Source organism: Saccopteryx bilineata, chromosome 3 (genome assembly GCF_036850765.1).
Source record: "Saccopteryx bilineata isolate mSacBil1 chromosome 3, mSacBil1_pri_phased_curated, whole genome shotgun sequence".
Lineage (NCBI taxonomy): Eukaryota > Metazoa > Chordata > Mammalia > Chiroptera > Emballonuridae > Saccopteryx > Saccopteryx bilineata.
Window position 1 is genome coordinate 245,047,730 of NC_089492.1, and position 27,100 is coordinate 245,074,829.

Consider the following 27,100-nt stretch of genomic DNA (forward strand, 5'->3'; position numbering starts at 1 on the left):
ACTTCATAACCTCATTCCTCTCCTCCTGCCATTCTCCTGCCTGCATCTCATCGAAATGCCAGCAGGTCCAGGTTGTCCTGGTGCAGCCGTCACCAGCCCCATCCTGCTGGCAAACCATTCGCCTCATTCTTCTCACTTCGCCTCTTCCCCATTCAGCATACGCCTGAAACGTGCAGTTCTCCTGAAATGCCCGGCTTTCCTCAGCCACAGGGCGGAGATTCAACTAGCAGACTGGGATTTAAACCCTTTGAAGCCCTCCTTGCCTTCATCCCCAGCACACCTTCTCCTAATGTCACCCTGCGTTCGTGTTAACATCAACAAATGTTTGTTGGGAAAATCTTAACCGTGAGGTTTAGATCAAAGTGGTGTTCCTTTTCAACTATCCGTAGTGAAGGACTAGTCCATGGCGGATCAAGCCGTGGTGCTGCAGCGCATGCTTTGTGCTGCATGCGACATGGCGCATGGGCCCTGCAGTAACCAACTCACCCTGTCCTGCTCGTGACACAGGTCCTCTGAGCATACAGAGGGATGCAGCAACATTTCCCTGGAAGTTTCTAACCTACTATTTTCATACTGCACTTCTCACAGATCAATAACAGATGTCATTGGCTTCTCACTCGCCGTGGCACATAGTGTTATGAAGTGGAAGATGGTGGTACACCCCCCCCCAGGCCCCCTGTCCCCGGCTCCACCATTCCTCCAGTTGCACAAGCTAGACAGGATCCCCATTGGAGTGACATCATGTTGGATTTGTCATTTACCTGTCTCCCAGGTGCACTCACCTTTCCTCATCCTATCTGCCATCATTAGATTCCCAGTTCCCACTGCCTCACCTGGACTACTGCAGGGGCCCCTGCCTGGTCTCTCTGTGGCCCTGCTGACCCATTCCAACCCATTCTGTAAAATTAAGCCACAGAATCCTCTTTAAAATATGTATCGCTCTTCTTCTTAAAGCCTTGGTGCTCTTCTTCTAAAGATGATGGCACTTGACATGACCTATGAGGAGCTGGGGGGCCCTGTCCCCACTCTCCTTCCCAGCATGCCTGGCCTCCGTTCAGTTCCTCAGGAGTCCTCTTCCTCCCCCTCCCAACACCTACCTCCTCAGGGCCTTTGCGCCTGCTCCTTCTCTTGATTAGAATGTCCTCCCAACACTCCTAGGCTCTGTTTTAGGCACTTTGCAAAGGGTGACCCTCGTATCCACAGATAGGATTAATCCTACTTTTAAAACAAGAAAACCGAAGCTCAGAGGGGTTAACTGGCTTGCCTGGGGTGGGATGAAGAGCTAATCAGTGATATCCACAGCCAGCCTTTGCAGTGCTGGGGCCCAAGTGGGCCTTGTCTGTGCTGTTCCATCCACTGCTGAGCCTGAGAAGGCCTTGCTGCGCTGAGATTTAGGGAATTGTTAGTCTCCTGCCCGCCCCTCACCACAGTGAGACCTTCCCTTCTGTGCTTCCCTACTTTTACCCCCGCCTGCTCCAGCTGACCCTTCTCTCCTTTTGTCATCTCATCTCCTTTCCCAGATAATGTTAGCGCTCAGCTATTAGCACCCAGGAGTCACTATTAGGCAGAGCCTGAAGAACAGCTAAAAATAGCCCCATTTTGTCCATTTTCTCTGCGAAGGTCTGGGTTTGTGGGTTTCCGAGACCCTGTCATAATTGTGTTGGCCTTCAGCGCCCCTGTTTGGGCCCTGCCGCTCTGAGAGAGCCGCCTTACTCCCGCTGGGGCATGGTCATTTTCAGCCCTTCAATAGGCGCTTCCTCGGTCACCAGGCAGACAGCCAGGGAACTCACCATTTTCAGGAGGCCCCAGAATATTCTGGTCTCTTAACACGTGGGACTATCCAATTAGAAATCCACTTATGTGAATAAATGAACTATTCAAGAGATGAAAAACCATTTTTTTTCCATTTAAAATAGGAGAAAGAGAATCCCCTGAACTTTGCAACTCCGTGATATGCTATACTTTGTGTCATCGGCCTCCATGGAAGCAAAAAAGCTTTGAAAAGAGGAGAGAATAAAAGCTGTCTTGATGAAAATAGTTGAACAGGCATTGGCAATGGCCAAAAAAAAAAAAATCATATGCTGTAATTAGAGATATTTTTGTTTGTTTTAAATCCTGGCGCTCAATCTGTGAGCTCAGTTTAATAATGAAATAAAATATACTAGAATTATGCATGCAAGTGCAAATTTGGCATCACGTCAGTCAGTTCCAAGCACTATTTACAGAATGGAATCATTACAGTGCATTAATATAATGAAGATGGCAGTGCAGCCTATTGCAGTATAATGTCCTTAAAACAGCACTACAGGATGGTGGCTGAAGTCCTCCCTGCTCAAGAGTTTGAGCTGATCTCAAGCCCTCAACATCATTTGAGCTGTTACTTAAATAACGTGCTGCTGTTAGCAATGTGCACGGCAATTGTTTGTGATGAGAGAGAGGGGGTGGGGAAGTTGAGAGAAAGAGAGATTGAGATTAAGATTGCATATGAATCTCTGAAGGGAAGATCCTCTGGCCCAGGTTTCCTATAAACATGTCACTGCAAAGTTCATCCCGCTTTGGTATTTGATTCCTTTCATGTCAGTCGCCTCACCAGAGGAGAGTTTGTTTACAGCAGGGTGCCTTGTTTCTTTATCATTGGTATAGTAGCAACATGGCACACTGATTAAAAGCACTGGCTCTGCAGACAGCCTGGATTCAAATCCCAGCTCCACCAGCATACGAGCTTGATGGGTTTGCACAGCTGATTAACTTCTCTGAGCCTCAGTTGCCTACCTCTCAAAGTTGTTATGGGGATGAAGTAAGCAGAGCCTCAGAAAGGTGTCTGGCACATAGAAAATGCCCATTGAATGTCAGCTAGTGCTCTCATGTCCGTACCCGTAGTGCCCTTTGTGGTGGCTGGTATAGGCTAGATAACCAATCAGTATAGGCTAGACAACATTTACTGAGCACTTACTTTTTCTCAGTGAGGGGTGGAAGGATGAATGGGTGAATATACAGTGTGGCTATAATCCACAGCATGCAAGGCTTATCTGAATATATAGCATTCTTTGTGTTTCAGCCACTCTGCCAGAATCCGGGCCTCCTCTTTGTTGGGACTTGAGGCTGCCCGGAGATGATTGGACTTGGTTCAGATAGCTATCGGGAGAGACAAACAGGTTTGCACATCAGGGACTGAAGTTGAGCCCTCGCGAATGTGCAACACTGAGAATTGATGCAGAAGTCATTATTAACTCACACATTTAACAGGATGTTTGCCTTTCAACAAAGGGTGACTAATTAATGTAACAGTTGATTATGTAGCTCCCTTAATTTATTACTGGTTTTCAAACACCAGCATAATTACATCACTAAAGGAGAAGATTTGCAAGAAAGTCTGTGTACAAAAGAGATTCAAAAAGGGTTGACTCTGTTGGTGCTGAGTCCTGTTTGGACATAGCCTTGTGTTTGGATCTGACATGTCAGCAGTTTATGAGTCTCCCACTGAAGTCAAACCCCATGCCATGGCAAGGTAAGAATGAGTGTCCAGCATGGTGAGTCTGTGTGTGGAAGGGCTGTGGAGTGAGACTGCCTGGGTTCAAATCCTGGCTCTGCTGCTGCCCGACAGTGTAACCGTGCCCACCTCTGGAAACGGCGCTCCTGTTTCTCTTCCTCATGGTATTCCTCTCATGAGGAAGTTGGAAGCATTCAAGTGCTTAAGGCTTTCTGGTGTATGATAAGGGCTGAAACATATTGGATATTGTTAATCATTATCTACCTTCTGCTTTTCTCTCCAGCCTCATGTCCTAACATTCTTCTCCATGATTCTTATTTCACTAACTCCCCTGCCCCTGAAACCCATGCCTGCTGTACTCTTCCCTGGGTCTCAGAGTTTTATTAGTTCAGGAACCTCCCCCGCCCCCCCCCACTCTCACCCTCACTCCCACCCAGCTCGACGTGCTCCTGTCCATCCTGCAAACCTCAGCCTAGCTAAATCTTCTTTGAAGCACCCCTGCATCTGCTAGCAGCATTCGGCACTCCTTGGCCTGTGTGGCTTTATCCATTGAATAGATTGTGTTTCAATGATTTTAAAATACTTTTTTCCCTCATGTTTTAACATCCCTGCAATAAGGATTTGGCTTAGTCTAACAACTGAGATTCGGTGCAATACCGCACCACCATTAGAGCTCATCCATCCCATAGTTAGTGTCACGATTTGTGTGTCTGGGCAAAGTGGGGGTGGAGACTGACGGGGGATCTTTGTATTCTCCAGCCTCTAGTAAGCACTCAGTCACTGCTGCGAAACAGAGAGGAGAATAAGTGAACAAACAAGACAACGAAGTGCCTGATTCTGTGGGTAGCACAGTCTTTTCAGAAGTATGCAAACTGGCCCTAGCCGATTGGCTCAGCAGTAGAGCGTCGGCCTGGCGTGCGGAGGACCCAGGTTCGATTCCCGGCCAGGGCACATAGGAGAAGCGCCCATTTGCTTCTCCATCCCCCCCCCTCCTTCCTCTCTGTCTCTCTCTTCCCCTCCCGCAGCCAAGGCTCCATTGGAGCAAAGATGGCCCGGGCGCTGGGGATGGCTCCTTGGCCTCTGCCCCAGGCGCTAGAGTGGCTCTGGTCGTGGCAGAGCGACGCCCCGGAGGGGCAGAGCATCGCCCCCTGGTGGGCAGAGCGTCGCCCCTGGTGGGCGTGCCGGGTGGATCCCGGTCGGGCGCATGCGGGAGTCTGTCTGACTGTCTCTCCCCGTTTCCAGCTTCAGAAAAATACAAAAAAAAAAAAAGAAGTAAGCAAACTTCTGAAGTAACCACAATGTAGTGTTCACTCTGTGCCAGGCACCATTCAAAGCAGTTACATATATTAATTTATTCCCTTCATCTTCATGGTAACCTGATGAGGTAGATTCTATTTTTACCTTGAGGTAAAGCAACATGCCCAAGATCCTGTAACTGGGATTTTAACCTAGTAAATCTTCCCCTTAACCACTGGCCTTTTATTGCTTGTGACTAGATTGATTCAAAACTCCTTAATCGGACATCCAAAGCCTTCCTCCTCTGTCACTCACGGTCTGCCTGGACAGCCTGTGTTCTCCAGCTAACATGCTCTATTCTCACATTAGCATTCAAGACAGGTGCAGGTCTCTATATTTTGCAAATATCATTTCTCTGCCTGGAATTTTATATTCCTTCCCTTTACCCTCAATTTAAATACAGAACTGGCTTCAAAGCCCATCCCAATCCAACTTTCTTCCCATGATGTCTTCATAACCTACTCCTCCCTACAGGGTAGTCCCTTTCCTTCTCACTCACTGTGTATAGTAACCTTTGAAAATTATATAATGTGCTGGTATATGCATTTATAATGAACCAATGTTAGAATTTATGTTGTGTTGGCTTTTTCTAACCCTGTTTTCACCTTTGACTGCCAACTACCTGAGGATAGGAGCAGGACTTAAATACTTTTAAGGTTCCCCCAAATTCTTCCTATTTCAATGCTCCAAAAGTAGTAAGGATAAATGAGTTGATAAAAAATATTTTATGAGAAATTGTATCTGTATTATGCAATTTGTTATATTAGCATTTTATTTTATCATTCAGCAATGTTTAGTGTATTAAGTACTCATGATGTTCTAGCAACTGAGCCAATTACTGTTATCCCTACAGCTATTATTACTACTAATAACAGCTTGTGACATTTACTGAGCATTTACTTTTTCTCAGACATTGTGCTAAGTAACAGATGCATCATTTCTTTTAATCCCTACAAAAACCCTGTTATCTTCATTTTACAGATAATGAAACTGAGACTCAGAGATCTTAAATGTCTTATAGATACCAGAAGCGCAAGGATTGTTTGTTTTTTGCTCATTTTTGTATCCACCCAAAAGTTTCTGACTCTTATGAGGTTCTCAATGAATATTTATTGATTGACTAAGTGGATGAACCAGTAAGTCCACTTTTAAAATAGCAGCCTGGCTCCAGACATGTCAGTCATAATTATTATGCTACCTTGACTCTCTCAACCCTATTTTACCAATGAGGATACTTAGATTATGAGAAATAAGGTAATTGTCCCAGTTCATGCAACTAAGAAATAGCAGAGTTGATAAAATAGTCAGGTATATCTGACTCTACTTGAAAAGGAATGTTTAAGCCAAAGGTAATTTTACTATGTGAACTATCTATAAGGCAGAGTTAGAATGTGTCCTTTTTGTCTTTTTTTTTTCTCAAAGACCCCCCAGGGCTGTTGCCATTAGGTATATTTAGTAGATAAGCCTCTAAGAATTGCCCTGATTTTATTGATTACTGTAATTCAGCTCTCTAAATGGGCCTCATAACTAGAGCATCAGTCCTTAAGTTGTAGTCCTCTATTTTTTTTCACATCTTTAAACAAAGGACAAGCTATAAGTCATGCATGATAAATCAGACTTTTATATGGTGCAGTTTAAATTTTTTTTCTACTGTGGCTTATAAAATGCTTCCATAGGATGTTAGACATCAAAGGGACAGTAGGAAGAATGAGCCTCAGAAGTTCACTCCTATCCTCCAGGGACACCAGAATCCAGTTGATAATGGATTCTGTAAGCTGTTTTCAGGTAGACCTGAGTTCATATTCTAGTCGAATCATTATGATTTGTATGAACTTGTTCAAGGATCTTAATCCTTAATCCTGTAAGCCTTAGTTTTCTCGTTTTTAAAATTGGATGGTCATTGTATGGATAAGACCTTACATAAATAAAGAACCAGCCACACTGGTACCAAGTAACAGTAAATAAATGTGAGCTATTATTTCAAAAAGCAGAGAGAATCTCTATTTGCTTTAGATATAGTTGTAGAGAATAAGCAAAATGGAATGGTTTCCTACCTTCAGCTAGGAGTCTTGGCAACTCCATTAAGTCATACTTAACAGCTTATTGAAGAAAAATAAAGCTCCAATCGGCAGCTTTATTTGTGTTAACCATGCATTGATAAATAAATAAAATGAGACAATGATGAATGAATATTCAAAGTAGTTTGGTTGACCTTTCTCAAAATCTAGAGCGCACTCAAGTATTAGTGTTTGGCTTTTAGGAGTTATGTGATCGCCAAGCGTCAAGGAGGTCTCTGCTGTCCACCTCTTAGCTATGGCCCCCCCACATCTCCAGCCCCGGGAAGAAGGAGCCATGTGACTATATCTATGAACTGAAGTGACACACATCACTCTTTGGCCAAGCTTATAAGCTCTGGGTGCAACCCTCTAGCTCCTTCTCCTCCTGCCTTGACAACTATGAGGCCATTGGCCGTGATGTGGAAGCAGCCATCGACTGGCCCAGTGCGGCTGGGTAGCAGAGGCTCTGCCAACCCTGGTTGGACATACAGCTTGAACCAGAGATGAACCTTTTTTGTAACAAGCCATTGAGATTTTGTGGTTAACTTCACTTATCTTAATATATTAAGCCAGCAATTTTCAAACTTTTTCATCCCATGGCACATGTAAACTAATTACTAAAATTCTGTGGCTCACCAAAAAATATATTTTTTGCCAATCTGACAAAAACAAAATAGATATAACTTTAATTCATTCACACCAGATGGCTATTGTTCTGTTGGCTGTTGTCTTTTTTTTTTTTTTTTTTTTGACACTCAAAGGGGAAAAATGTTGGTGCCTCTGACTTAGTAAAGTATTGCATGTTACAAAAATTCTTGTGGCACACTGATTGAAAATTGCTGTATTAAGCCATAGGACTTTGAAGGTACAGTATATCAGGCGGTGTTGATAAATTTTATTTTCCACAACTGAAAGAGAAACTTTGTCCCTGTTATTATATTCTTTAGTTTCTTTATTTATTCATCCATGCATTCATTGGCCTACATATTCAACAAACATTTTTTTAACACCTACTCATTGTCAGATACCAGTCTGGACACTGAGAATATAATAATTAAAAGTTCCTATCACCCCTATCCTCTTAGTTCCAGGATTTAGCTGAAGAAATATGTAATTATAACTGTAATTGTGATACAATATGATAAGGGCTATGCTAGGAAAGGGGAGTGTTATGGGAGCCAGAAAAAGGGACACTGACCCAGCTTGAGGGTGGAGATGTGGGAAGCTGAGCCTTGGTGGACGAGGAGGAGTTTTATTTATTCAATGAATGCTTATTGATCAGCTGTTCTATGGCAGGTTCTAGCATTGGATATATATGTAGTAGTAAGCAAGGCAGGCAAGACAATAAATCAGAACACAAATAAATGAACATATTAATTTTTGAGTAATAAGTGTTATGAAGCCCATGCAAAAAGGATGATATGATAGGGATTAAATGAGGAGAGGACTCAGATGGTCAGGGAAGGCTCCTGTGAGGAGACTTCATGGTTGACCTCCTGGGTTCAAACCCCACAGAGATGTGATAGAAGGTGATGCCCACAGGGTAGACAGGTTTGTGGAGCAGAAACCTGCTCCACAGGTTGAGTTTTATATCAGATTTTCCTGGGCCACTCAGTTTTGCTTTTGCTGGATTTAAATTTTTTTTTCAGACCCTTTGCTTGCAATGGAGAGATTGGATTATCTCTTACCATGGACTCGTGTCTTTTTAGTTTAGGCATTTCAGAAAGCAGTACTCTAAGAGGAACCAGAAAAGAAGGAACAGTACACTTTTAAACAAAGAAGTTGACGGAGCAGATGTTTGGAAAGCCCACAGGCTCTAGGGTCAGACAGACCTGAGTGTGAACCCCCATTCCACTACTTTTCCGGTTGGGAGATCTTGGGCCAAAGACAGCTTCTCTCTGCCCCAATTCCCCATCAATTAACTGGAGATAATAAGAGCACCTCTCCCATAGGCAAGCCACGGAGCTCACATGAGATAATACCTGAATGTTCTTTGCATGGTGATTGGCAAAGAGAAAATATTCAGTCATCAGTATTACGGGTGTGATTACCATCATTCTCATCTTTATCTTTACTGTCAGCATCTACTTATTTGGGTGGGAAGAGTTCTCCCTCCCTGTATTTGCAATGATTTTTTTATGAGAGCTTTGTCTTCATTTATTTTACAACTTCCATTAGACTTCTATCCCTGGTATTTCAAGCCTCAAATTCTCATCCTGGCATTTGAGGCTCTTCTCTTTCATTTGTTTTGTAGGCAAAGTGGTTCTAACTGACTTCCTACTGCTAATAACCTCACTCGTGCCCTCATACCCCAAAGTCCTTATACTTAACCTCCCTATTTTATGCAAGCGAGTTCAAACCCAATGTGGAATGTCTTTTTTCCAATTTTTTTTAAGATTTTATTTGATTTTACAGAGAGAGGAGAGAGAGGGACAGGGAACAAGAAGTATCAACTCATAGTTGCTTCACTTTAGTTGTTAATTGATTGATTGCTTTTTGTATGTGCCTTGACTGAGCAAACCCAGGGTTTCAAACTGGTGACCTATGCATTCCAGGTCTACACATTATCCACTGAGCGACCACAAGCCAGGCTCCTCCTCCTTGATTGTAACAAAATATGTTGAGTCTCTATGTTGTGCCAGCCATTGGGATGGTCACTTAACATATATGGTATCATTAATTCATACCTCTAAAAAGCAACCAAGAATCAGAGAGGTGAATGTCTAGACCAATCCAGATAGCTAGGAGGTAGCGGCGGAGGATTGGTGATAACGATGCAAATTCACTCAATCCTGCAAGACAAGGCTGGAGAACTTTCTCCACCTCCATGATCCAGGACAAGGTGTCCACAGCCTCAGTGGGCCTCAGTCCACGTTGTCCAATGTAGGAAGATAGAACCAAGGGCAGAGGGACAAACTGGCAGGGCACTCTAAAGATACAAAGACTCCTGCCTCAGCGAGTCCCACCCCCTGTGAAGAGCCATTGGAGGTCATTGCTGAATTTTCACAGCTTGTGATGGAGTCCAGACCTGTGTCCTTGCTGAAATTCCCAGGGTAGAGTCAGTGCATGGGTACAAGAGTTGTCTCAGATCCAACCAAGTCAACTCAGCCTGAAAAGCAGTGTGAATTTTAATAGATGGAGAATTATAGGTCAGTCTTGGAAAGCTGTTACCAAAGAAGGGCTTTTAACAGGAAGCCATCAATAGGTCAAAAGTGAGGAAAACCAGGGGGAGTGAAAATTCAGAGCATACATTATTCGGGGCAGGAGGTTGAGGAATTAGGCTGTAAACACTGAGGGCCAGCTGGGGTGTTGAAACGTGCTCTTCCACGGTGCCAAGATAGGGCAGGCCAGATATGTTAGCTATCAGTTACTCTCTAGAGACCAAATCCACGAAGCCCCGTCTCCGGGCTTCCACGCAGCCAGGCCTCCTGGGGATTTGCATGCAGGGATCCTGGTGTGATTTGGGGTTGAGAGATAGGATTGAGCACGAGCAGTGATGACATCCTTCAGGAAATGACCGAGGAGGTCCACGCACACGAGATACTCTCTGATAACCACTTCAGAATAATTTTAGGAAACGTAAAAAAGCAACCCAACTGACCTGCTCATCCAAAGGCCGTGGACATGTAGTGGGAGTTTTGGGCTGGGACTGGCTGATCCCACCCGGGCTGCATCCAGCATTCCCCCTTTCTGTTCCTACTCTGACCACGGGCCCTCTCACCTTTGTAGATAGTTACCTGAGGAGGAGCCTCTGGAAACCAAATCCTGGTATATGTACAGGAAAGAGAAAAGGAAGTTTGGATTTTGCTGCTAGAGTTGCTCGGGTTCAGTGAAGTAAGGAGAATGCGGTGAAGGTTTACAAGCTGCGGTTGGGCGGGGCCTTCCGTTGACAATGTGTGCAGCAGAGACAGACAGCCAGAGCTGCCCCACTGCGCGCCTGCCTGGGAGTGGGGCTCTGTGCGCATTTTCACAGGGATGAACAATCAAGGAACAAGTGAAAGAAAGAAACTGTACTCAGTTAAATCAGAAAGAAAGAAACGAGTGTTGAGGATGTCCATTCCACAGTTCTTGGCATCTGAGCCCATCTGACGTTCCGGCTGCTGACAGGAGTCACCTCCTTTAACTCACAACTTTATGATGTGCAGTTTGTTATCCCCATTTTACGGATCTGGAAACTGAGAAACTTGGTAGTACCATTATTGCGCAGGGTCACACTAGTTATTTGAAGGCAGAGAGTCACTCACCACCTGTTGGATGCTTATTGTAACGCTGATATCTGCAATGTCCATTTTATTCATCAAAGTCACCTGAAGGGAAGGGTTTTATTATCCCGTTTGTAAATAAGAAAACTAAAGCTAGTTCTTGTGTCAGGTGAGTAGAGGCAGCTCCAAGGCTTGCACAGAATGATTGCAAGGCCTAGATCCCAGGCATTAGTTTCAGACTGGCTTCATGGAGCATTAGAAGTACTGCTTTATCTGGTTTCTGGTGCCAAGAAGGTGCACAGCCAACAAGACTATACCTTTGACCAGCAGCACATGTCTACACTCCACAAGGTGTTCAGCCTCCATGGGCACACCTCCGTGACACAAGGAGGGAGGCAGTGGGAAGCCACCTGCCTCTGCCTGGACTTCTGTCTCACTATGTCATCTGTGCTGCTATCAGCAGAGTCAGGAGTAAGCCAGGGTCCAGTCTGTCATCCCGACCTGTCTCGGAGCTCAGACCCAACCGAGCTCTTCACTGGCAGAGTTATCACTGACACTCTCACAAGGGAGCCCAGGTCTGTCTGGCTCTCTGTGGTATATTTTCAGGCCTTTTACCTGTTTTTCCTTTCCTCCTGGGAGTGCCAAGATTGAAGCCCTCTCTCAGCATTCCTTTCTGGAACAAGAAGTGAACTAAGTTATTTTGTGTCTGGGAAAGGGAGGCCTTCTTAATTTTCTTTTTCCTTTTCATTTTTTATGAGGATAGGAAATTAAATTGTATCATTTCTAAATGCTCCTCTTTATTCTCAGAATGTAGGTACACAGGACTTAAAGGCATTCCCATGGGCTTCCCTGTTACCCTGCCCTTCCCTCTTGGGGTACCAACCACACCACACTGCTACTGTTCGTGCATGGCTCCCCACTAGACGTTGGACACAGGAGGAACAGGGGCCACGTCTGTGTCAGCGTCATGTCCCTAGAGTCCAGTACAGTGCCCGAAACAAAGAAGGCACTTAATGAATAATTTTGTTGAATGGACGAATACATGTATAAAATGGTGAGAAATAGTGCCCCCATGAGACTGTGTCCTTATAATGGCATGGCCCCCGGAGGGATACTTCCTTATTCTGGTTCAGGATAGAGAGACTCAACCCAGGTCCCTTTCTGCATCTAATCCTGGAGGCAAGAATACAAGTAAGAGTTTCAGTGTTAGTATCTGAAAAAGTGAGACAGGCCTGGGCTCAAAATCCTAACTGGGTGGTGTTGGGCCAGTTCCAGGATCTTTTCAACTATAGGAGGATTTCCACAAAATCAGAGAAGATACACATTTAAAAAGAAACAAAAAACAAGTAAAATAAATGAAAACCTAATGCTTATATATTACCTACTCGATTCTAGACATTTTAAATGTATTGAATATTATAATCTACTACATCATCACAAGTTCAAAAGGTAGGTATTATCATTATACTGATCGTTGCAGATAAGCAAACCAAAGCACAGAGGGGATACCGAGGTCGCATAGCTAGTGAAGAAGAGCCAAGGTTTGAACCCAAGCATTGTGGTTCCAGGGTACACTTTCTTCACCCCTGCATTTACTGCCTCTGTCAAGATGATACAGAAAGAACTTGGGCGTAGGACTCAGACGATCCTCCAGGGGGCTCATTTCAGATCTGCTCCTTACTGGATGTGGTTTGCACAGATTACATAACCTCTCTGGGCTAATTTCACCCCTTATTTCATGGGGATAATAAAACAAGATAATGAATGAGATAAAAATTAGAGCTCTCAAGCTATAAAGCTCTTTGCACATGGAAGAGTGAAGAGTATCTTAACTGTTAATGCCAGAGATCCTGAACAAGGTCATGAGGAGCTTCCCTTTGTATGCCATGGGCCTGCAGAAGTGACGGGACCTTTCCGCGTGACCAAGAGAGGGGCCCCTGCAGTGTTGCTCTCGGTTCCCATGTAGCCGAAGCCCTTGATGTCCTGCAGGTGAAAAAGGAGGATGTCCTCAAATTTCTGCAGCAAGGAACCCACTTAAGTGCCACCAGGCTTGACTTCCAAATGCACGAGTACATCCGCAAAAGGAAAAGTGACGACACATATAGCATAAATATGAAAGAGACCTGGGAGAAGCTCCTGCTGGTGGCTCCTGCCATTGTTGCCATTGGAAACCCAGCTGCTGTCAGGGTCCTATCGTCCAGGGACACTGGCCAATGAGCTGTGCTGAAGTTTGCTGCTGCCAGTGCAGTCACTCCTGTTGCCGGACGCTTCACCTCCAGGACCTTCACTGACCGAACCCAGGCAGTGTTCCAGGAAGCGTGTCTTCCGGTGGTTACTGACCCCAGGGCTGACCACAGCATCTCACAGAGGTGTCTTATGTCTGTTAACCTGCCTACCTACCGCAGGTCTGTGTGTCACACTCTTCTCTGTGCTGTGTGGGCATTGCCATCCCCTGCAACAAGGGGGCTCACTCAGTGGGTCTGATGTGGTGAATGCTGGCCCAGGAAGTTCTGCACATGCGTGGTACCCTCTCCTGGGAACACGCATGGGAGGCCATGCCTGATCTCTGCTTCTGTAGGGATCCTGAAGAGATTGAAAAGGAAGAGCAGCCACTGCTGAAAAGGCTGTGACTGAAGAGGTATGTCTGGGTAAATGGACTGCTCCAAATCCCAAGGTCACTCTGCTCAGCCTGAGGTCGCAGACTGGTCTGAAGGCGTGCAGGTGCCCTGTGTGCCTCCAGCAGTTCCCGACTGCAGGCTGGAGCACCCAGCTCCACGGAAGACTGGTCTGCAGCCCCCACTGCTCAGGCCACTGAATGGGTGCGAACAACCAGGGAGGGGTCTTAAGCTGTTCTTCTTCCACGGGCTCTACAACAGAAAACAGAAATAGGGTGGATGGAAAATAAAGTTTCTTAAAAAAAAAAAAGGGAAATTTTTATCAAAACAGGAGGAAGAAAGGAAAGGGGGAGAGAAGATGGATAGATGAATGGATGTAGAGATAGCTTGAGTATTTTAGGAGACACACTTCAAGCAGAGGACACTTCACAAAGGAAACATTAAAGAAACTGTGCATTAGCAAGCGCTTGGACTTGGGAATTGGGCAGTTAGGCTCCGGCAGGGGTCCAATCCCAGGACTTCCACTTTCTAGCTCTTTGAATGTAGGCCTGTAACTTCACCTTTCTGAACCTCTGTGTTCTTCTCTGTCAAAGAAGTGATAATAAAACCTACCTCGTTGACTTGTAATGAGAAGTCCATTTGATCCCCTAAGCTAAGCGTCACACACAAGGGAGGTGCTCCAGAATGCTTCCTTCCCCTGGCTGAGTCCTTGAATGTTTCCCAAATGATTTAAAAAAAAATTCCTAAATGCCTACTGGAATTAATGTCCTGAAGTGGGGAGAGGACATTCAGAAAACTCCCCCTGTGTTTTCTCCCTTTTGCTCACCTGCCTGCAGGTGTGCCTGGAGTGGGTAACATTCCCTCCGGCTGGGGTCTTTGTTCTGCTGTGATTCCAGGCGCCCTGCTAATCCATCTGCTTCCCAGATGCTCTCTGAGCCGCTGTATTTTTAGCTCGTCTCTTTTATGTGCCTCACTCCAAAGACATCTTATTATTCATTTCAAAACTTGACAACTCCTATCACATTAGCCCCTTGTTCCGTTCAGATACACAAAGGAGGAACAGAATGAGGCAGGCTCAAGCCAAGTTTTGCTTCTGCTCCGTTAAGTCCAGAGCTTCAATGATTTCTGGTCACGTCCACTCATGGCCCCACTCTGGGTGTCATGAGGACTCACTTATGTCCTCATCTGCCTTGTATTATAGAACTGTGTGTAGGTGCCCTCAAAGGTGCCACAGGGCACAGGGGTCCTGTACGGACACCCAGCAGTCACAGCAGTGTGGGACAAGACGGAAAAGCATGAAGGAGTGAATAATGCAGCACAGATAAGCATTTCTAACATTAAGTCATTTACTCAACAGATATTTGTTGAGTGTTGACCGTGCATCAGGATATGTGCTAGGTGAGGTCTTTTGTTTTGCATAAACGAAAGATATTCCCTCATAGGATATGCTTTGAGTGATGTTAAAATAACAATATTATATTTTCTAAGCACTCCCTGTGTTCTGGGCACCATCCTAAGATGTCATGTGTTCATTTGTATAAATCTCATAAGAACTCTGATGAGATGGAGACAATTATTCCCACTATATGGGTGAGAAAGCAAAGTCACAGAAAGGGTGAGTGACAAGCCCAGGTGACACAGCTTGTGAACAGAGAGTCCAGGCTTTGACCTGGGCTCCAGAGCCTGCATGTTAACCACTGTGCCATAGCCTCCCTGTGTTCTACCAGACTGCCTCCCTTGCCAGGGTCATAGTAACTGAGATCCTGAGTGTAGTGCACTTAGCCTGGGGCCTGGGCCTCACTCTAGCAGAGATTGTATTGCTAGTATGCTGCCAGGGATAAGCACAGCTGGATGTTAGAGTGGGGGAAACCAATTTTACCCAGGAACTACTGACCGTAGGCTGAGCTCCATTCGGATCTATACAGTGGTGACTGGGCGTTTTAATGGGAGAATGACGGAGAGGGCATAGCTGGGGACTTATACAGAGTCAGCTATAAGTTACAGAAGGTGGACAGGTGAGGTTAGTCAGCATGAAACCCATCTGGGTTGACTAACGCGCTTATCCAACCTCCTATGGAGACTGGGAGACAGGGGCCCCGTCTCCAGGCGTTCGCTGGAACAAACAGTCAGTTCTTTTGGCAGCCTTGGGTTTTCTTAGGCAGGCACTTTATGAGACTAGAGTTAGTTTTCTGTTAGTGTTTTGTTTCAGTCTTCATAGGCCAAGGTGGAGGACAGCTAGAGAAGAGGGCTCAACATAACCTGGCTTGAGTTTGGTCAAGAAGAGCCTTTGTCAGGGGCGCGTTCTCTTCCCGCCGCTGGTCCGTGTGATCCTTACACCAGCTCTGCAGAGTGGGCAAGCCACTGACGTTTACAGGCAGATTCATGAATGGACACTCAGACTGGTTAAAGATGGAGGCACTGAAATAGCCAGTGTCCTGAGCTCAGAGGCAGCAGACAAGAGGCTCAGGGAACACAGAGGGGGCAGCTAACCAAGCCGGGAGAGGAAACCCTGTCAGGGGTCTGGGAACCAGTCCTTCAGTAGCTATTTCATCCCTGAAACCTCAACACAACCTCAAAATGACAGGACAAGCCTCTGCCTTTGGTCCTTGGCCTTTCTGTCCTTTAGATCACACTGGTGGCTCTGGAAAGTGTGTACAAAAAGGCCATTCAGGTGACCTCACACCTGTACCTTCTGACACCCCACCCTGAGGGCCACCTCTTTCTGCTCTGGCATTGCCACCTATTGCCTTCACATATCCTCTCTTCCTCTCTGTATTGTAACCCCTAGTATTTGTGAATCGGCTCGCATGCCTCCTCTCCCTGACAGCCAGCAGGGGTAACTGCCCTGTGACTCTTTCTCTAGGCCCGGTGCAGCATCTCCTTCTGCCTGAGGACATGCCCCATCCTACTGTAACGGTCCGAGCACCCGCTGAGTCCTGCAGTCTTTTTTGCCCAGGAAGGCAGGGATGTCCTCTGTGTGTGTGCCTGTCATATGCCTTCTGCCACCCTAGCAGCCAACCCAGTGTAGGCCCTCCATGATTGACAGTCTCTGAGAGGAGAACGGGCTCAGGGTGCCAGGTGCTTAACTCTGTGCCCAGTGTGCTTTCTGGCCCTCCCAGGTCTCCCGTCACTTACGGCTGCCGAGCACCTGACAGTTGATCATGCAGTCTTCATGGTGGTGCTCTGAGACAGCGTCTCACCTACGGGCACACCAGGGCCTGATGCAGATCTGTGACTGCCCTAAGGTCATACAGTGGAGACGAAAGTGGCAGAGCGAAGGAAGGGCCCAGAGCCATCTGACCTGGCTCACAGACCATAGCCTTCGCCGTAGGTGACTAGAGCCTTCGCCGTGAGGAAGGGAGCACGCCCAGCGGTCTGCAGAGACCTCCAGAGCAGCCAGTTCAAGGGAGGCGCACCAGCGCCACCATTGCCACAACCGGCACCGCCTTCAGGTTTTTTGTAAGACAGAACCCTGTCCCCTTGCCAGGGAGATGGAATGGACTTTGTTGCGGGGTGGGGTCAGGGGTCAAGGATTGTGGGCCGGAGCAGGAGTGGGCTCACAAACTTGTTGCCAGACTGTCCCCAGACCAGAGAGTCTGCCCAGGGAAGACAGGCAGTTGCCCAAGTCCAGCTACAGGCTGGCCATGGCCCTCAGGCCCCCCTCCACCCTCCACAGCAGGACAGCCAGGCTCACTTGTAACCAGCTGTCGCCTGTGGCACACCATGGCAGTGGCTCTCACCCTGAAACATCCAGCCAAGAAGAACGTCTCAGCTTGCTGTCCTCCAGTCTGAAGACAGACCCCCTTTGAAACTGGTGAGAGGATCTGCTGCAGTTAAGATTACCAGCAGAGTCAAGTTCAAAGGACCTGGACAATTTCATTACCACCCCAGTTTTCTAACCAGACCTTCAAAACCCTGCACCCCCTCACCCCCGCCCGCCCCCTCACCCCCCGCCCGCCTCCCCTCACCCCTGTCTGCTTCCTCTCACTGCCACGTCTGCCTGGCCAGCTATGGTATAGTCATCCCAAACTGATCGCAGTTCCTGATCTAGAAAATACAATTTCATAACCGCCCATGTCTTGGTCATCTCTCTGGGTGGAGCATCTTGATTCCTGCTATTCCCACGGTCACTAATATTTCCCTTGTCATTTTCTCTGAATTGAGTCCATGCAGGCCTCTGTGCCTGCTCTATTTTTGCTTTGATTATGGCATGAGCACCGTATTCAATTGGTCATTCCACAAATCATTCCTGAGCCCCCACCAGTGTCAGAAGCTGTGCTGGAACTGTAGATGCAGTGGCGGGCCAGGAACTGATGCTGGACTGCTTTCTGAGTCTTCGCAGACTAATGGGGGAGACGAGATGAACCAGGTAAATCATGCTGGTGAAGTGGTTATTACACCCTGGTCAGTGGCTCAGTGGTAGAGCGTCAGCCTGGCATGTGGAAGTCCCAGGTTTGATCCCAGTCAGGGCACACAGGAGAAGCAACCATCTGCTTCTCCACCCCTCCACCCTTCTCTGTCTCTTTCCTCTCCCACTGCCATGGCTCGAATAGTTGAGCAGAATTGGCCCCACGTGGTGAGGATGGCTCCTTGGCCTTGCCTCTGGCACTAAAATAGTTTGATTGCTGAAAAACGGAGCAGCAGCCCAGACAGGCAGAGCATCGCCTGGCAGGGGGCTTGCCAGGTCGGGGCACATGTGGGAATCTGTCTCTGCCTCTCACTTAATAAAAAAGGAAAGAAAGGAAGGGAGGGAGGGAAGAGAAAGAAAGGGTAATTACAGACTGTGCTATCTGTTGGAAGGAAAGAGAATGGGTTTTTTGAAAAAATATTAAATAAAGGCACCTGACCCCTGGTCTCCACAGAGAATATGAGCTCTTGCAAGGCCACAATCTCACCAAAGTGTTGTATCACCAGCACCTGCCTAGCACAGTGCCTGACACAGAGGAGCCCATTACTAGAACTGAGTCAGGAGGGCACGTCAGGCCGGGACAGTAGCTAGTGGTATTTGTGTAGGAGGCACTGGGCAACTAAGCCAGACCACCTTACATGTGCCCTGGGTTAGCTGCCTTGAGTGTAGCTGTCCCTGAGTCTGGCACAGCGATGAAAATCCTGGAAGGAGGGGGAGGAGGGATGAGTGCTCAGAGAGCTGCTTGGAAATTGACCATCACTGCCCTTGAAGAGGCAAGCTGATGTAGAAAAATGGGCATGAAGTTTGCCACCACACCAACTTTTAGCACTGGCTCTGAACTTCACCACTGATTAAGCATTGATTGGGCAAGTTGCTTAACCCCTGAGCCTCAGTTTTCCCTATCTAACAAGAAAAAGGTGGAGCAGGGGGTTAGTATATATTAGTTCATGCCAGTTTTACCCTCTGAGAGCCAAAGGTGAGTTTGGTGCATTTTCAATGAAGGGGGCAGTTCATTTTCTTTTACTGCCAGTTCATTTTCCAAGGCAACAACCTAACAAATTATGGGGCCAGTTAGTGTAAGAAAAACAGTTGATCCCAGTACTGAGAGAGCTCAGCCCAGCACATCAGTGGTTGGGCGGTGTATTTGGAGAAACGCTCCACAGCACTAAATGGGGAGTAATTGCATAGGTGCAGCTGTAAATTGCACAGCACTGCACTACACTTGGCTTCTGACTTAAGTAGCAGGTCTGACAGTCAGAGGAAAACTAAAGGGTTTGCTATTCTCCATTGCAAAGCGGAGCCAAGCTAGCTGGGACCAGTCCTGCCTCCTCCTTTTAGAGATGAAGAAATTAAGGCTCACTGAGAGAAGAGAGATGGGACTAGATACCTAAGGTTTTGTTGATTCATCACTGTATTCTCTTGGCCTACTCCTCAAACAAAGGTACCTGGAGATAAAACTAGGGAGGTGACTGCATTTCTTTCCTAGGACTCCCTAACAAGTGATCACCACTGAGTGACTTACATAACCGCAGTTTATTGTCTCATAGTCTCAGGGGCTAGAAGTCTGAGGTCAAGGTTTTGGCAAGGTCGATTCCTTCTGAGGACTGTGAGAGCATCCGTTCCATGCCTCTCCTAGTTTCTGGTGGTTCGCTGGCCGTCCGCTCTTCCTTGACTGTTAGGCACATCACCCCAATCTCTGCACTCATATTTGCAAGGCATTCTCCTTGTGCATGTGGCTGTATTGTTTCCTCTTTTTATAAATACATCAGTCATGTTGGATTAGTATGACCTGATTTTTAACATTTTTTACTTATTAATAAATTTTTAGAGAGAGAGGAAGAGGGAAACAAAAACATCAATCAGTTGTTCCTCTGATTTATGCATTCATTGGTTGATTCTTGTATGTGCTCTGATGAGGAATTGAACCTGCAACCTTGGCGTATCAAGGCAATGCTCTAACCAGCTGAGCTACCCAGCCAGGGCTAGTATCGCCTAATTTCAACTAATTATATCTGTAAGATCACTATTTCCAGATAAGATCACATTCTGAAGTACTAATGTTAAGGACATCACCATGGATTTGGGGAAGGCATAATTCGACATAGAACAATGACTGACAATTTAGGTAACAGAACCTTCGGGCCTGAGAGGAACTGCCATTTATTAAGCATCACTTCGGACCATGCAGGATACCAAGAATTTTAGCAGCATGATCTTACTTAGTTCTCACACCAGTCAAATGAAGTCATATATGAGGATGCCAAGGTCTAGTTCTTACACCAGTCAAATGAAGTCGTATATGAGGATGCCAAGGTCTAGAGAAGCTGGGTGATTTGTCTAAGGTGACGCAAGTAGCACATAATAGATCTGGAGTTCAGATGCTGACCTCTGTCTATCCAAAGTCACGTGTTCCCTCACCACCCAAGTGTTTTAGTAAAATGGATCTTAGAGATATTTACCACCAGCAGTTCTCCTCCTTGATTTATAAAAAAAGACAGCTTGACCTGGAATCCCAGCCTTCTCACCCCTAATGTAGCAATCTTTCCATTGGCTTCATTTTAATCAATTCACGTTTTGTTAAGTTTCTGTCTGGTCTGCAACACTTCATTGTGACCAAGGCAGAAGTTAATTTCAGACTGGTTACAATTCAGAAAATAATTTTCCATTAAATATAATGACCTCATTTCTGCAGTGACTATAACAAAACATGCTGTTTCATTTCCTTTCGTTCACACTCATTTACCTACTTGCTATAGTAATTTTACACCGTAAGCTAAAGTGTTGAAATCATTGGTTACATTACTAAACATCGACAATGGTTATTATAATTCTTCATGCAGAAAGTAACAGAAATAAAAATAAGAATTTTAGGAGGATAAAAATATATGCAGTTAAAGTACATTCAAAATTGTATTCAAGTGCACAGAGGCTACCTGGGGTCTAGAGCCATACCTGACAGCAATACTGGGCCTGCCTTTCCTCAGCAGTGTGACCTGGGGCAAGTTACTCAGTCTCTCTTGAGTCTCAGTTACTTCCACAGGAAAATTAGGGGAAATCATATGGACGGTTTGTTGAGTGAATGAAGTAAATGAAGAGTCCATATGTAGAGTACTTGGCATGATGCCTAGCATAGAGTCGGCACTCTCTGTATAGTATCTTCTTTTAATAGAGTGAAAATAAAATCCGAATCCTTATGCATATTTGTAGAATCTTCCATGTTTGGGATATTTTTTCCCCAGAGTTTCAGAAGTGTAAATTTTTCTCATATTTATTCAACCTGAACTTTTAAAAATGTGGTTGTAGAAAATAGAGTACTGGCTGATGTTTATTTATGCGATGGGAATGGAAAGACAAAGAACAACCCCCTATGCCTTGGACCAGTGGTTACTGAGATGGACATGATTAAGGCCTTTTGCCTGCAGCCTGCTTCCAGGCAAGTCATGGAAGGGATCAGTGCCTTGATTTCTCCTGTGTTCTCAGAGAGGAGAAGAGGGAATATGGGAAGCAGAGAAGGGAGCATACTGAGATTTTTTTCTCCAACATATTTTTATGAAAATGATTAAACAACATCTTACCTTTTGCCATATTTGCTTTCTCTCTCTCTCTAGGTAGATTAAGAGATCCATAGATAAATCAACAGCTAGATAATAAATAGCTACCTTAGGTATGCTCATTGTAACCGGGGTTTCATTGCTTCTTTGGCCTTTCTGTAAACAGTGCTAGGAATATAGTTTTAAATCATGAGTTAATATTGATATTTTAAATTATTGAGTTATTCCTTAATTTTGTATTTGTATCTCATTTTTCTTTCACTGAAAATCTTGCTTTCTAATAACTACGTATGTGTTTTATACTAATATATACCCAAAGCAAATTGAAGATTTCAATTCCAATATTAATTACTACTAACAATAAACTGGGCGTAGACTTGAGTATCAATCAGACTTTTCTGATAGCCCAAATCGGCTTGGCATTCCCTGGGCAAGTCACTTCTTTCTGAGACTGTTTCCTGTTGTCTCAGATAGGGATAATGATGATTACTGTATTGTTCAGAAACCTCTGGTTGCAAGGAACATAAAATTCACCTCATTTTTAAGCAACAAAAGGAATTCACTGCTTTATACAACAGGAAACTACAAAGGTTAAGTTTCTTGGGATTGGGAATTCAGGTTTTTAGAAGCAGCCATAAAGTTTAAACTCTCTAACTCTCAGCTCTTCTTTCTTTCCTGGTTACTCGATTTCCCAGTAGCCTCTTTCTCACCACCCTCTGGCTACTCTAAAACTATTATCCTGTCAGCTCTAAGGAAGGCCTCACCTGAGGGATTGAACACTTGTGTAACATAGCCATTAGATTAATAATCTTAACTTCAGTTGACTGGGATAAGATCCAAGCTATAAAGAGCCTACCATCTCCCAGATACACTGCTAGGTACTTCAAGTAATCTTTCTCACATCCCTATAAGGGATGGTTTGTTCCCATTGTACAGGTGAAAAAGGCTGAGGCTCAGTGAGATAAGCTGATTTGGTATCTCAAAGCTGAGGTTCAGAATCTTCCATCACTTCTTGTTTCTTGGAAATGGGGACAGAAAAACACAATATACAAACTACTCTGAGTACTGTATTTAGCAGAAAAGGTGCCCTCTGCCTAATTCTCTCTCTCTCTCTCTCTCTCTCTCTCTCTCTCACACACACACACACACACACACACACACACACACGTAACTTTTGAGAGCCCTGACTACATCTTACCCACCCAGTGTTTCCAGAGCCTAGTGTACCCTTGTATGGGAGGGTGACTATGAATGTGCATCGAATGAGAGCACACAACTAGCCCAGCCCACCACCAACAGTGGTTATGCTGTAGCCACCTCCTTGGACATGGAGTTTTGACTGAAGTCCCGTGTTAGGAAACTAGTGTTTCACATTGAAGCCGGGTTTCTGTTTAAGGTGGTTTTTACGTCTACCAAGCTGAAATTTGCTTCATTGTCACTTTGGTGATTGCTAATTGATTAAGCACACCTGGCTCCACTTGGCCTGTTAGACAAATTTTAGCCCAAATCATAAGTCTAGATGCTCTCAGCTAGTTGACTAGTTCATCTTCCTATTTTCAGGCCAGGGCTTCACTCACATCTCCCAAGTGCTGTGTGTTTATAATGTGTGTAGAGAGCTACTAAGAAGCTGTCTTTTATAGCTGTCATCTTGTTATAAAACTTAAAAAAGATGTAAAGAAGTGTTGAGAGCAAAAAAGGGACACAAGTACTTACTGAATCCAATTTCCTCATTTCCACAGCCGAGGAAAGGACGGCTAGAGAGGGAAAGAGATGCACAAATCAGCAAAAAGTCAGTGGGGATGTGGGGGTAGGGTTCGGGAGAAAACTTGGACTCAGGATCCTGCTGACAGATTCATTCATTCAAATTATTCATTTAAGATATGTACTGGCAATCTCCTAGAGATAGAAAGAGGTATGCCATTGCCAGGGGCTGGGGCAAGGGGGAGTGGGGGCTCGTGTTTAATGGTAGGCTGTCAGTTTGGGAAGATGGAAAGGTCTGGAGGTGGATGGCGGTGATGGTTGCAGAACAGTGTGAATGTATTTAATACCGTAGAACTAAAAACTTCAAATGGTTCAAATGGTAAAAGTATGTATATTTTAACACAATAAAAATATGTAGGTACTGAATTCTTACTGTATGTCAGGCACCATACTGCTCAGGATCATGTCCAGTGTATTCAGTATCAGCGTCTTTGCTGTAAACATCTTTGCCACAAGGAGTTTCTTCTCAGACATTAATTAATTGGCCTTAAGATGGTTCACTGTGAAAGATAAAATAACTGGTCGAGAGTTAGGTTTTGATTGGCAGACTTAATGGATTTAAGCCAGTTGTCAGTTTGGTATCATTTCTCCGTTATATTTTCTCAATCTGAGCCCTCATAATGGTCTGTACAGTGACAAGTAGATGTGGTGGTCTTAAAATAGTGCATGGTAACAACTATGTGTTAAAAACCAGATTGCAAACCTACATGTAAAGCCAGATTGCATACTATGCTTGAAAATGATAACAGTTTGCAAATCCTTTTGTGAGCATATTATTCCCTCCCATCAAGTAAAACCAATCGTTTACCAAGCTATGGAAAATATAACAGAGGTGACTACTAATTAACAGCAGTCTGTGAGAGCATTAATCATAGATTCTTTAGTTGGAAATTGATACCTCTCTTAATGAAGGAAGAAATGGTAGCAAAAAAGAAAAAGTGCATTGCCGAACCAAAAAAATGAATCAACATGTCAAAATAGAATGTATAATAATACTATGAACAAAAGACTGTAAAGATGTTTTGCAATAGTCGTTTTTATTTTGTTCTTAATAGTTTATGTTTTTTTTAATATTTGTCTTTTATTTTTTTTGTTATCTTTTATGACAAAATTGCCTTCTGGCCAGTTAGTTGTGCGGTGAAAAATGCTTATGGCCAGATACCAAGAACCACTCAAGATAAGATGAGAAAATAAGCTATTGTTGCTGCCTGCCATTCTGGATGCAACGATTATGTATATGTGTCCCCACATGGCAAAGTCCAGGAAGCGAAGGGGACTGTGGCTTGGGAACCGAGCCTCTGCTAGAAAGTCGCAGAAGGTTTTGAGAAAAGACACCTGCCTAAGATCTGAAAGCGAGGGAGTTGAGCTTTCCAGGCAGGTGCAAGAGCATGTGCAAAAACCTGGGGTAGGAGTGTGATGCATTTGAGGGACTGAATAATGGCCAGCGTGGTGGGAGGCAAGGGGGCGCTGTGGTGAGAGATCAGGCAGGTGGACAGAGGCGCTGGCAGAGGTTTTGGTCTTTATGTGAAAGGCAGTGGGGAGCCCGTGATGTTGTAAGTACTAGATAGACCTACTTAAATTTGGCAGATTTTTCTCTCAATCCCTTCACACTCTGGTGTAACTATTGGATCAGAGGCCAACAAAAGTGGATGAGTAGGTACTGGGGTTGGATGAAGCGAACCTGGAACTCACGGCTGTGACCTGGGTCTGGTGGTAAAGTTAGAGAGCAGTGGCCAAAGGAAAAGAAAGTATTTGGTAGGTGAAATTGACAAGACTTGGTTATGGGAAGTGAGAAGAAAAGAGGCTGAATTGGCTCAAGGCTGGCTGTAAAGATGAATGATGGTGCATGCATTAAATTCATCAAGTTCAAATATGAAAGACAAAAGCATTTTGTGTGTTTAATATTTATTAGTATTTTAATACCTATTACTATTTTATAGAATTAGTATAAATCAGTCTAATTTTTTAATTAAATTTATTGGGTGACATTGGTTAATAGGGTCATATAGGTTTCAAGCGTACATTTCTATTATACATGATCTGTATATTGCATTGCATGCCCACCACCCAAAGCCAAACTGTCTTCGGTCACCATATATTTGGCCCCCTTTATTTCCCACCATCCCTCATCCCCCTTCCCTCTGGTAACCACCACACTATTGTCCATGTTTATGAGTTTCAGTTTTATATCTCGCATATGAATGAAATCATATCATTTTTAACTTTTCTGACTGACTTCACTAGCATAATGTTCTCAAGGTCCATCATGTTGTCTCAAATGGCAGTATTTCATCTTTCCTTATGACTGAGTAGTATTCCATAGTATATAATACATACCACATCTTCTTTATCTATTCATCAATCAAAGGACACTTTGTCTCCATGACTTGACCACCATAAAAATTACTATAAATAAGCAAAAAGTCAGATTTTAAAAATCAGTAGTAATTCCACCAGTGGAGAGATCCCTTGTTAAGATTTTGTGGATCTATTTCCAGACTTTTCGTATACATATATAGAACTGCATACTTATTAAAAAAAAACAGGATTATATTAAACATACTATATTGTGGTATGCTTTTTATTCATTCAACAAGATATTATGATTATATATCTACTACAAAAAATACATATGTTCCCAAGATAACTTTCAGTTACTACATATTATTTCATATTATAGAGAAATGCAATTTTCAACCAGTCAGTTAATGTTCAGCATTTCTAATGTTTCACTGTTCTAATAGCACTTTGGGGAATATCTTGCATTCAAGTCTTTGCCCACATCTTACATTATTTACAGATAATTGAATTCCTATAAGAAGATTCATAGAGTCAAAGTTTATGCATGTATTCAAGGCTTCGAAACATATAGCCAGTCTGCTCTCCAGAAAAATTGCAATTAATCACACTCCCACAAATAACAAAAATAACCATAATGGTCAACACTTACATAGCCCTTACTATGTGCTTTACACTGTTTCAAGCCATTTATATATACTAACTCAATAATCCTCCTAACAGGACCACAAGAGAGGTACTGTTATTATCCCCACTGTACACAGAAAACTAGGAGCCCAAGAAAATATCTGTTTCCCACACTTTCATCAACAATGGATGTCAACCTTTTTTTTTTTTTCCTCATTCTGGTCAGGGAAAAGTGGCATCTCATTTATATCCAGTATGTTTTATGTGAATCAAGTTAATATTTCCAACAACCTTTTGGGTTCTATATCATTCTTCTTATTACACAAAGAGAGAAAAATAAAGCTCAGAAAGTTAGAGTGATGTGCCCAAAACTACACATCTGAAAAGTGATAGAGCTTAGATTTGAAGTGTGTTCTCTCAGATTCAGAGTGCATATTCTTTCTTTTGTTATCACACTGCCTCTTTGGGAAGAGATGAGAGTATTTGGAAATTGAGTCTTGTCTTTTAGTAAAATCTTCTGGAAGGTTTCAGGATGGGGACTCGGGGAAGAATTCACTCTGATCTGCTCCATTTAGCATTTGATGATGGGGTGCCTGGGGGCTGATACAGAGGTTGCCTCCCAGCCTTGTTGGCTTGGTGATGCAGCAGACACATCCAAAAGTATGTTAGAAGAGAGAAAAGCCTTTATAATGAGCCTGGGCCTGCCTTTGTCTTCTGAGGCTTTAACTACTGTAATTGCCTATAGTGTGAAGTATTGTATTTTTCTATGTATCTATTTTTATTGGTCTATCTGCA

General features: G+C 44.4%; 1 protein-coding gene and 1 pseudogene across 2 annotated transcripts in view; both read left to right on the forward strand.

The window, feature by feature from the left end:
* Window positions 1-27,100, forward strand: part of DAB1 (DAB adaptor protein 1) — a 320,452-nt gene that overhangs the window by 204,217 nt on the left and 89,135 nt on the right. The gene's annotated exons all lie outside the window — the stretch shown is intronic.
* On the forward strand, window positions 12,927-13,891 carry LOC136328723 (small ribosomal subunit protein uS2 pseudogene; annotated as a pseudogene).